Source organism: Terrapene carolina, unplaced genomic scaffold (assembly GCF_002925995.2).
Source record: "Terrapene carolina triunguis isolate 2854851 unplaced genomic scaffold, T_m_triunguis-2.0 Scaffold29079, whole genome shotgun sequence".
Lineage (NCBI taxonomy): Eukaryota > Metazoa > Chordata > Testudines > Emydidae > Terrapene > Terrapene triunguis.
In genome coordinates this window covers 84,991-95,988 of record NW_020693430.1, presented here as the reverse complement: position 1 = coordinate 95,988, position 10,998 = coordinate 84,991, and the positions used below count along the sequence as shown (strand labels likewise).

The 10,998-nt window shown below is 44.6% G+C and overlaps 1 non-coding gene and 1 pseudogene across 1 annotated transcript; one reads left to right on the top strand and one right to left on the bottom strand.

Moving 5' to 3' along the window:
- Positions 1 to 1,172: 1,172 nt before the first annotated feature.
- The window catches only part of LOC113409068, a 39,951-nt pseudogene continuing 30,125 nt past the window's right edge, over positions 1,173 to 10,998 (top strand).
- Positions 7,593 to 7,664, bottom strand: TRNAR-UCU. The gene has a single exon. It is a non-coding gene; the product is annotated as a tRNA-Arg (tRNA).

Sequence of the window (10,998 nt, the reverse complement as noted above, 5' to 3'; positions counted from 1 at the left end):
AGATGCATTTAGGGATGACTAACAAGAATTTTAGTTATAAGCTGGGGACGCATCGGTTGGAAGTAACGGAGGAGGAGAAGGACCTCAGAGTCCTGGTTGATCGCAGGATGACTATGAGTCGGCAATGTGATGTGGCCGTGAAAAAAGCTAATGTGGTCTTGGGATGCATTAGGCGAGGTATTTCTAGTAGGGATAAGGAGGTGCTGCTTCCGTTATACAAGGCACTGGTGAGACCTCATTTGGAGTACTGTGTGCAGTTCTGGTCTCCTATGTTTAAAAAGGATGAACTCAAACTGGAACGGGTACAGAGAAGGGCCACTAGGATGATCCGAGGAATGGAAAACCTGTCGTATGAAAGGAGACTCGAGGAGCTCAGTTTGTTTACCCTAACCAAAAGAAGGCTGAGGGGGGATATGATTGCTCTCTTTAAATATATCAGAGGGATAAATACCAGGGAGGGAGAGGAATTATTTCAGCTCAGTACTAATGTGGACACGAGAACAAATGGATATAAACTGGCCGTCGGGAAGTTTAGGCTTGAAATTAGACGACGGTTTCTAACCGTCAGAGGGGTGAAGTTCTGGAACAGCCTTCCAAGGGAAACAGTGGGGGCGAAAGACCTCTCTGGCTTTAAGATTAAGCTTGATAAGTTTATGGAGGGGATGGTTTGATGGGATAACGTGATTTTAGTCAATAGGTCAATAACGTGCCATCGCTGGTAATTAGTATCAATGGTCAATGTGGGTCTGGCTGGAGAATCTTGCCCGCATGCTCTGGGTTCTGCTACTCACCATATTTGGGGTCGGGAAGGAATTTTCCTCCAGGGTAGATTGGCAGAGGCCCTGGAGGTTTTTCGCCTTCCTCCGCAGCATGGGGCAGGGGTCGCTTGCTGGAGGATTCTCTGCGACTTGAAGTCTTTAAATCATGATTTGGGGACTTCAACAGCTGAGTCAAGGGAGACAATTATTCCAGGAGTGGGTGGGTCAGCTTTTGTGGCCTGCATCATGCGGGAGGTCAGACTAGATGATCATAATGGTCCCTTCTGACCTTAAAGTCTATGAGTCTATGAGTTTCATCTCAGGCTGCTCCCATATCATAAAGTTCATTGATTTACTAATTATCTGAAACTTAGAAAATGTATATCTCTATATCCCTACAAGTGAATAAAAATCATTCACCCTGAATCACCTGTTATTGGATTCCTTAGAGAAGACGTTACCCCATGTTGCCAGATGATATCCACGAGTATCCCTGGGGACATCACTCTCCACTGGAGACTCGTTTGACCTCAGGAAAATATAGATGTGAGTTCCAGAGGAAACAAAGAAGAAAAACAGGATCAGAGATACCAGGGGCGAATGGAGTTCTTTCAACATGAAATGAACTCAGGAAACATGTCTCTAAAGCTGAAGACTGTCCAGGCCTCTGACACAGGAATTACATGTGTCGAGTGGTTTCTGAGAATTGGTATGATGAGGTGGTGATTGAACTGCATGTGACAGGTCAGCGAAGGTAATATTGAATCGTTTATTACCAGTGTGGAAGAAAACAAAGTCCTCACTCTGTGTTTGTTAGCAACAAGCCAGAGACAGTTTTACTACAAGCAATTGCAAGTGGGAGAGTGCACACGGACAGGGATTCCCCCTTCCTAGGCAGGTCTCCCACTGATAAACAGTTAGGGCAAGCATTTATACGTTACAATAATGATCAACAACCGCGTCTTGTTTATACATATTACTTCCTGATATCCTACTTTTCTCAGCAGTTCCTGCTATAGTCTGCATTCCATTCTTATCTAACACAAGGTCAAAACAGTATCTCTTACAGTTTTCCCACTCGCTTCCCACTCGCCCAGGCCCTGCCTTAAAGTCTTGCATTATTAGAGTTAGTGTTAGCCTGACTCTTGCTCTATTCCTAGTAACTAAGATGTCTGCATTCAATTCCCTTTATCCCTTTCTCTACTTCCACACTCCCCTCTTTTGTGCTTCCAGCACAACTATCAATATTAAACCTCCATTTTCATTAAATCTTGTATTTCTGATTCTAGATCAAATGGTTCAGCCTTCTGGGTTCTGTTTGCATGCAACGACAATGCAGGGTTAGTATGAACATAGAAGGTGCTAGTATTATCACATCCTTTACAACAACAATAACATAATCCTAAAATAAACAACAACAATAAAAGCGTTAACGTTCCCATTGTAATAATATAATGGGGTAGTTGTATAGCCTTAGTCACAAAACACGATACATCATAATTAGTACATAAAGTAGACACTCCATAGGCTGTATGGAAAGCATACTTCTCAATTTGATATATATTTTGGAGCATATGAATTTTCCCTTGTAATTCAGAGATTTTCTGGATCTCTGGTAGAAGTGAAAGCAAATTTTGGAATCGATCAGGTGCTAAGACAGTCCAATTAAAGGATATCTGAAACCTAAGGGCTGATTGTAGAATTCTATCCGCAGGCCAATAAATGATATTATTGCCTGCAGCAGTGGTAAGATTAAAATGTATGTCTTGCAAAGTGGTGGCCTTAACATACACATAGCTGTCATTAGCTTGGAAAAGCAGGTATCCTGTCAGGGTAGTTCCTTGTCCCATACCCTCCCAACAAACGTTGTCATGAACAGTGACAACTTCCCTGGGCTTCAGTTTACGTACTCACTGAAGCTGTGGGGGTTCTAACGGCCAGAGTGTCCATTGACTCCCTATCCCTATCCAAATATCCGGTGTTATTCCAGGAGCACTGACTATAAATCAGTTAGGCATAGCAGGTACTTTAATTTCCCAAATGTCTCGGTGAATTATCCAATCCCACATGCATCCTCCCCAAGGACCCAGCAGGATTCACTATGTGGGAGCCCACACGCCTCAAACCAGCCCGTATGCTTGGAAGGAGCACTGTGAACATCTGCATTTCCACCCTGAAACCTCTAAGTATGTCTTTACGGCCACAGATCAGATGATACTCCTGAAGTGTCTGTAAGGGCAGTGAGCCAAGCCTGATGCTCAAGATCACTCCAAATGGCCATAAACTGGTCATTCAGGAAATCCTGAATTTCTGAACAAGCCAGATCCCAATGCAGTGCCTTCCCAGCCTCAGTGATATTTAGCATCATTGTCGTCAGAAGTTTCTGGGTCATAGAACTAAGGGCGGCGATAACACATAATTCACCAACTCTAGCCTGTACCTGGGTTAACTGTGCTCCAGTAATAAGACCTGTGGCTTTTCCCAGCTGCCCTAGTTTTTTCCTCATGTTGTTGACCCTTGTAAATATTCCAAATTGCTGCTGCGCTATTGGCACCGTCCCATAGGCATTCACTCAAGTCCCTTTTTCTTCTAGAGAAGACCCATGCCCTATGCTCTGCTAACTGAATGGCAGCCCCCTTCGAGCAATTTGGGTATAAAGAGGTAACCTGAAAATTAAATAATGGCAGTGTGAATTTTACAATCCCTAGAGTGGCATTAACTATTGTCCATCGATACCCTAGCACATCTCTCTTTGGTATGAATTCGATTATTGACTAATTGGGTAACCAAATAACAGTAAGGACCCCTTCCTTCCAACATATTGCAGGCTCTGGGAATGGCCATCATGTCACCTCACTATGAAACCCACTAATCTCAATGACGGATTCTTGAAACTTATTTGTAATGATCTCATGCACTTCTATCTCTACTGACCCATCTGTTTTCCACTCAATCATTTGCTTGTATAAGATATTCTGAACCTTAAAAAATAAGTTTTCCAAACAATATTTAAATAAATCACTAAGGTGTGAAGGTTTTGGCCATTGGGTTTCATCAGAATATGTGGTGTTGTTGATATTTGGGTAAGTTATAGGGGTGGTAGTGGTGGTGGAGAAGCTGGTGGGGGCAGTGCTCGTGGCAGCAAGGCACCTTTGGTATTCATCATCCAGAAGCCAATTAGGGAGAGTGGTGCATTCTGATGGTACTTGTCCGTAAGCACAGATCCCAGCCCCCAGAAGAAACCCAAACCATCACTCAACCCCACATTCCCAAGTGCGGTCCCCGCAAGTCCCTCCCTGCCAATTTACAATACTCCGTCTTCTCCACCAGGGCCAATGGGGATTGGTCCTGCTTTGAGCAGGGGGTTGGACTAGATGACCTCCTGAGGTCCCTTCCAACCCTGATATTCTATGATTCTATGATTCAATGCTTAATGTCTTTTGTAGTCAGGAATTCCTGGACCTTGGTGTGTTCAGCAGAGCAAGTGTTCCTTCTTCTCTCCTGGAACAGTCGTGGTTTAGCATTATACAGGGGAGAGGTTACAAACACATCACCCTGTAATGATTTGGTTCTTCTAGCAAAATCCAAATGCATGGTAGTTCTGTCAGTGGACAAGGGACAGGTTACTAGCACTTCACCTTGTCCTTTTCTCCTGCTGTCCAGAAGGAACAGCAGCACCAGAAGGAGAGATAGACTGATCATCAGTCAGAGAGTCATCTCGAGGTGGAAGGGCCTTTTTGCAGTGGGAAGCATGGGTCCAGAGAGTCAGTCCTTGGCACTTCACAGAGGTGTTGGTAGTTAACAGGACTTGGTAAGGGCCTTTCCAGCGCGGGGTCAGGGCGGTCTTTCGCTGATGGACCTTTATGTAGACCCAGTCTCCTGGTTCCAGCGAGTGGCAGGGTTGCTCAGGATCCTTGGGTAGTGCTTCTTTCACCTGTGTATAAAGAGACCTGACACATTTCATTAGTGCCTGACAATAATTAAGCATTGTGTCATCCATTAAATGAATGTCCATCTGGGCAAGGGTCAGCGGAGGTGCTGCTGGAAGCTGCAGCGGGCATCCTGTCAGAATCTCATAAGGGCTGAGTCCAGTCTTTCAATTGGGAGTGGCCCTCATATTCATCAATGCTAATGGCAGGGCATCTGGCCACTTTAAGTTTGTTTCAGCACAGATCTTGGCCAATTTATTTTTCAAAATCCCATTTTTATGTTCCACTGTCCTGGCAGACTGCAGGTGGTGGGGGCAGTGGAGGTTGTGTTGGATCTGCAAAGCTGCACATAACTCCTTTACAATCTGTCCAGTAAAATGAGTTCCATGATCACTGTTAATACTCACAGGTATGCCAAATCGTGGTACAAAATCCTTAAGCAAAAGTTTCACAAGAGTCTTGGCATCTGCCCTTCTGCAAGGGAAGTCTTCAACCCAGTTTGAAAATACATCAACTAAAACGAACCCATACTCATAATTGCAACATTTAGACATTTGAATAAAATCAATTAGGGGATGTTTATTTTTAGGATTGGCCTGTGTTTGTTCTATAGGCAGGCCAGATCTCAATGGCTTTTACCTTTATCAGTTAGGTAATTTGCATTAACACAAATACTATCTAGCTTGCATTTGGATTTAAAGCTATTAGCAGCTTAGAGACTCTGTCTTACAAGGGACACAATCAACTTTTACCCAAGTTTTGATTACTTCTAACTTTTAACCCCTGCTTCCAAAACACACAGTGATTTGAAAAGGAAGACACAACCTTTTGTGGCTCCCTTTGGCAAAGTGACAGTTTGATTACACAGAGTCACCTAAAGGCTCAGTGTGGGGCACGGTCTTTCTCTCTTTTACTACAGCTCATATTTTATTTTATTTTATTTTTTATTCTCCTGGCTTTGACTGCCCTGCTGCAGCCACGACTTTGGTCTTTATTTAAAAACATTTTAAATTTTGTAAAGCATTGAGTTACCTTAAGGGTTAAATGCTGAATACCAAAATTAAACAACACTAGTTACCTGTGTCTGGCAAAAGTGTTTCTCTGTGTTGCAACTTTGAATGGAAGATTCAAATGGATTTTAGTGGTATTATTTAACACAACACCAATTTCTCTTAAACCTACAACACAGAGATTATACACCCCGGGAGTGTTCTTTTAGCAAATTTGACTAACTTGTTCATAGTAAAATGATTTAACTTAGATAACCTTTTTGCCTGCATTATTTACAGACATTCTTTTGGAAAAGGGCCCATTTCCCTTGAGAATAGCTGCAAAGAAACCAAGGATTCTCTTTTCTTTAACTCTTTTACAACGTTCCACTGCTTTATTCCCTCCAGTCTCTGCAGAGTTAACTTCTCACTTTCTTTCCTTAAATCACTTGCTTCTCTCCCAAAATGACACCTTAATTAACTCAGATTTTACCATTTCAAGTACTTTTTCAGGGATTTAAATTTCCCATGTCTGCACTTATTCCTTTTGCTTTTCTTTTTTTCACTCCTGCCACTATGCCCTCAAGGCTGTTTTCCAATTTCTTTATCTGTTGTCTGCCTGTTTGTCTGGGCCTGATCCTTTTTTCCCTTGCCATACGGTCCCTTTGCATGGGTACAGGCTTTGTTCTACTACCAATTTAGCAAGGAGGGTAGGCTCCTTAATTAGCCCCCACCCCTCCTGGGCCCTTTCCTTTTTGTAATCACCCCATGGGGTGCTTTCCTTGTAATTGGGGGGGTGCCATACATACAACCTTCTCCCCTTTCACCCGCTGCACCTCTCCTCGGTCTTAATGAGGGCTGCTATGGGGGTGCAATAAGCAGCCAACCACCCTTCCTCCCACCAATAGACACATTGTTCCCACTGTATATCAGAGGCTTTTGGTGATGTAAGGGTTCCTCTGAGGTATATGATTTTATCTAGATCGAAGGTACCTTCTAGTGGGAATTGTTTAAATGGATTATCAGGCATGTAAAAATTCCAATTTTCTAAATACCTGCAGGTCCTAGGACCATAATGCATGTACATATAGTATGCAGGGGTGCCCTTCGATGGTGTGGGGGAATTCTTAGACTGTCCCCCACCCATTTTCCTATCACACAGGGGAGTACCCTGTCCACTCAATGGCTCATGAGGAAGGGAAATTTCCACATACTCCGGGGAGGGCACCCTGTCCGCTAGGTCAGCGGCTCATAAGATAGAGAAAATTCTAACTCTCTCACATCCCAGGAAATGGGTCCACTGGATCACGGATTTCACCAACCAGCAGCTTAAATTCAGACCTGGTCAGTGGCTCGTGAGTAAGGGGAAACCTCTCCACTGGGTCACAAGGTTCGGCCGACCCCCCTTGCTTTCAGAACTCCCACACGGGGTAGCCCTGGGGCGGCTGGAGTCAGCTTAAGCCTTAGACCTGGTCAGCGGCTCATACTCCCCCTTCATACATTCATACACACATTCATTTCCCATATCTAGATGCATCTAATTTAACAATAACCTTAATTCTTTATGTCCTGACTGAATACAACCTTTCCCTTATTTGAGGTGGCAAAAATCTCTCAGCACCGATGCATTAACCTTATTGAGGGTGGCAAAACTATTCCTCAGAAGTGCAGTAACTAACCTTAGTTGATGGTGGCAACAATTCCTCAGCACCGCTCTGCATCTGATAATAATGGAGGTATTCTATCTCCTAGAACTGGAAGGGACCTTGAAAGGTCATTGAGTCCAGCCCCCTGCCTTCACTAGCAGGACCAAGTACTGATTTTACCCCAGATCCCTAAGTGGCCCCCACAAGGATTGAACTCACAATCCTGGGTTTAGCAGGCCAATGCCCAAACCACTGAGCTATCCCTCCCGATGTATTGGCTGGGAATTGAACCCAGGTCAACTGCTTAGAAAGCAGCCATGCTCACCACTATACCACCAATGCACCAATCTTGTTGCAAAATCAATAAGTTCGGATGGCGTAAGCCCCAAAGGGAGAGATGGCCCTGTGGGCAATCCTCCTCCGATACCCCACTAGAGATTTAAAAAGGTCTCTTACCTCTTGTCTGGCACCTTGGGTTTCAAAGGGGAATGGTCCCTTTAAAAAAGGGAAGAAGGAGGATCCGGGAAACTACAGGCCAGTCAGCCTCACCTCAGTCCCTGGAAAAATCATGGAGCAGGTCCTCAAAGAATCAATTTTGAAGCACTTAGAGGAAAGGAAAGTGATCAAGAACAGTCAGCATGGATTCACCAAGGGGAAGTCGTGCCTGACTAACCTAATTGCCTTCTATGATGAGATAACTAGCTTTGTGGATGAGGGGAAAGCAGAGGATGTGTTATTGCTTGACTTTAGCAAAGCTTTTGATACGGTCTCCCACAGTATTCTTGCCGGCAAGTTAAAGAAGTATGGGCTGGATGAATGGACTGTAAGGTGGATAGAAAGCTGGCTAGATCATCAGGCTCAATGGGTAGTGATCAATGGCTCCATGTCTAGTTGGCAGCCGGTATCAAGTGGAGTCGCCCAAGGGACAGAACAAGGAGTAATGGTCTCAAGTTGCAGTGGGGGAGGTCTAGGTTGGATATTAGGAAACACTATTTCACTAGGAGGGTGGTGAAGCACTGGAATGCATTACCTAGGGAGGTGGTGGAGTCTCCTTCCTTGGAGGTTTTTAAGGCCCGGCTTGACAAAGCCCTGGCTGGGATGATTTAGTTGGGAATTGGTCCTGCTTTGAGCAGGGGGTTGGACTAGATGACCTCCTGAGGTCCCTTCCAGCCCTGATATTCTATGATTCTATGATTCTCTGGGCTCCCCTCTGGGACACATTTCTCTATGCTCCCTAGAGCCGGGTCTGTCTCTGGTTCATCTGCAACCTGCTGGCAGATAACAACCAGGACAATTCTTTCCCTGGCAGGCATTACACTCCCATCTCTTCCTGATTTGATGTTGCCTCCAGCTGCAGTGCAGGAGTTGGTTTCAACCACCCTCCCACCTGGAAGCATGTGGCTTCCCCCTGCTGCAGAAGAATCAAGGAGATTCTCTCCCATTCTCTCAGCAGTTCCTGAGACCTTACGCTTTCCCTCGGGGATCCCAGCATAAAATTCCCTCCTGCTGCAGGCAAATACTTTAATCTGAGCTACACAGAAAAAAGCATTACCAAGAAGCAGGTCAACTAGGAAGTGCTCCATTACCCCCACAGTCAAAACACTTTCCAAACCTTCCCACACGACATGGATTTTAGCTAGTGGTACAAGGAATCTGCTTTCGCCCACCCCACAATCTCTGCCATTTGGCCAGGTAACATATTGGCCTTTGGGACTACACTCTGCTTAACCAAAGAGATCTGGGCCCCTGTATCCTTCTGTCCCAAGTATTCCCTGCCATTAATTTTGACAACCTTAACCTGCTCCATGTCTCATTCTACAGAGACTAATCTCACAAAACCAATATGATAGGTTTCGATTGCCTGAGGGGGTTCTGTGTTGAGGACAGCAGAACTAACATGAGCTATTGGTTGCCCGATTGCCCCTAGCATAGGGCATTTATTCCTTAGGTGATCAGTGGAATTACACTGATAGCACCTTTTGGGCTCTTGTGCCTTTACAGGAGATTTGGGATAGGAGTTACCAATAGAGGGATGTTTTGGGAGAGGAGAATGTTTAGGCTCCCAACCCCCTTCTCTCTTCCCACGGGCAAAATGGGATCCTCCCTTCCCACCAGTTTTAAACCCCTCTTTCTGTGGCCTGCCCTCAATAGACGCCTGAGTCTGTTCAAAGGCATCAGCTAAAAAAGTCATCTCATCCACAGTCTTTACATTTTTATCCCATAGACATTGCTTTACTTCGGCCTCACATATGCTTAAGAAATGCTCTTGAGCAACAAGATAAAGCATTCCTTCAAAACTTGCCACCTCTTTACCCCTCACCCATTTCCCCAACAAATATTTCATTTGGTTTACACATTATCCATTACTCATTGCAATATCCCCTTTAAGATACCTAAATTTAATTCTATATATTTTGGGGGTAATCTGAAAACTTCAGAAAATAGTATCTTTAAGTGTACAATAGTCTAAAGCACCTTCATTAGGAATTCCATTGAATATATTTTGAGTTTTACCAGTTAATTTTGCAATCAGGGTAGGAACTCTCTTATCATCAGGGATTTCATGTATTACACACCGCCTTTCAAAGGTGGTCAGATATTCAGCAATATCATCCTCCTCAATCTATGCAGGAAATAAGTGTTCCCACTTCTGGATTTTTGGCGTGATGGGAGTCGTTGGGGTGGGGACCTCTCGTTCTGCTTCTCTATCAGGTCCAGGTGGTGTTTTCTCTCTCTCTCTTTCTTCTCTCTCGCTCTCTTTTTCATAGAATCATAGAATATCAGGGTTGGAAGGGACCTCAGGAGGTCATCTAGTCCAACACCCTGCTCAAAGCAGGACCAATTCCCAAATAAATCATCCCAGCCAGGGCTTTGTCAAGCCTGACCTTAAAAACCTCTAAGGAAGGAGATTCCACCACCTCCCTAGGTAACCCATTCCAGTGCTTCACCACCCTCCTAGTGAAAAAGTTTTTCTTAATATCCAACCTAAACCTCCCCCACTGCAACTTGAGACCATTGCTCCTTGTTCTGTCATCAGGTACCACTGAGAACAGTCTAGATATATCCTCTTTGGAACCCCCTTTCAGGTAGTTGAAAGCAGCTATCAAATCCCCCCTCATTCTTCTCTTCTGGAGACTAAACAATCCCAGTTCCCTCAGCCTCTCCTCGTAAGTCATGTGCTCCAGCCCCCTAATTATTTTTGTTGCCCTCCGCTGGACTCTTTCCAATTTTTCCACATCGTTCTTGTAGTGTGGGGCCCAAAACTGGACACAGTACTCCAGATGAGGCCTCACCAATGTCGAATAGAGGGGAATGATCATGTTCCTCGATCTGCTGGCAATGCCCCTACTTATACAGCCCAAAATGCCGTTAGCCTTCTTGGCAACAAAGACACACTGTTGACTCATATCCAGCTTCTCGTCCTCTGTAACCCCCAGGTCCTTTTCTGCAGAACTGCTGCCTAGCCATTCAGTCTCTAGTCTGTAACAGTGAATGGGATTCTTCCGTCCTAAGTGCAGAACTCTGCACTTGTCCTTGTTGAACCTCATCAGGTTTCTTTTGGCCCAATCCTCTAATTTGTATAGGTCCCTCTGTATCCTATCCCTACCTTCCAGCATATCTATCACTTCTCCCAGTTTAGTGTCATCTGCAAACTTGCTGAGAGTGCAGTCCACGC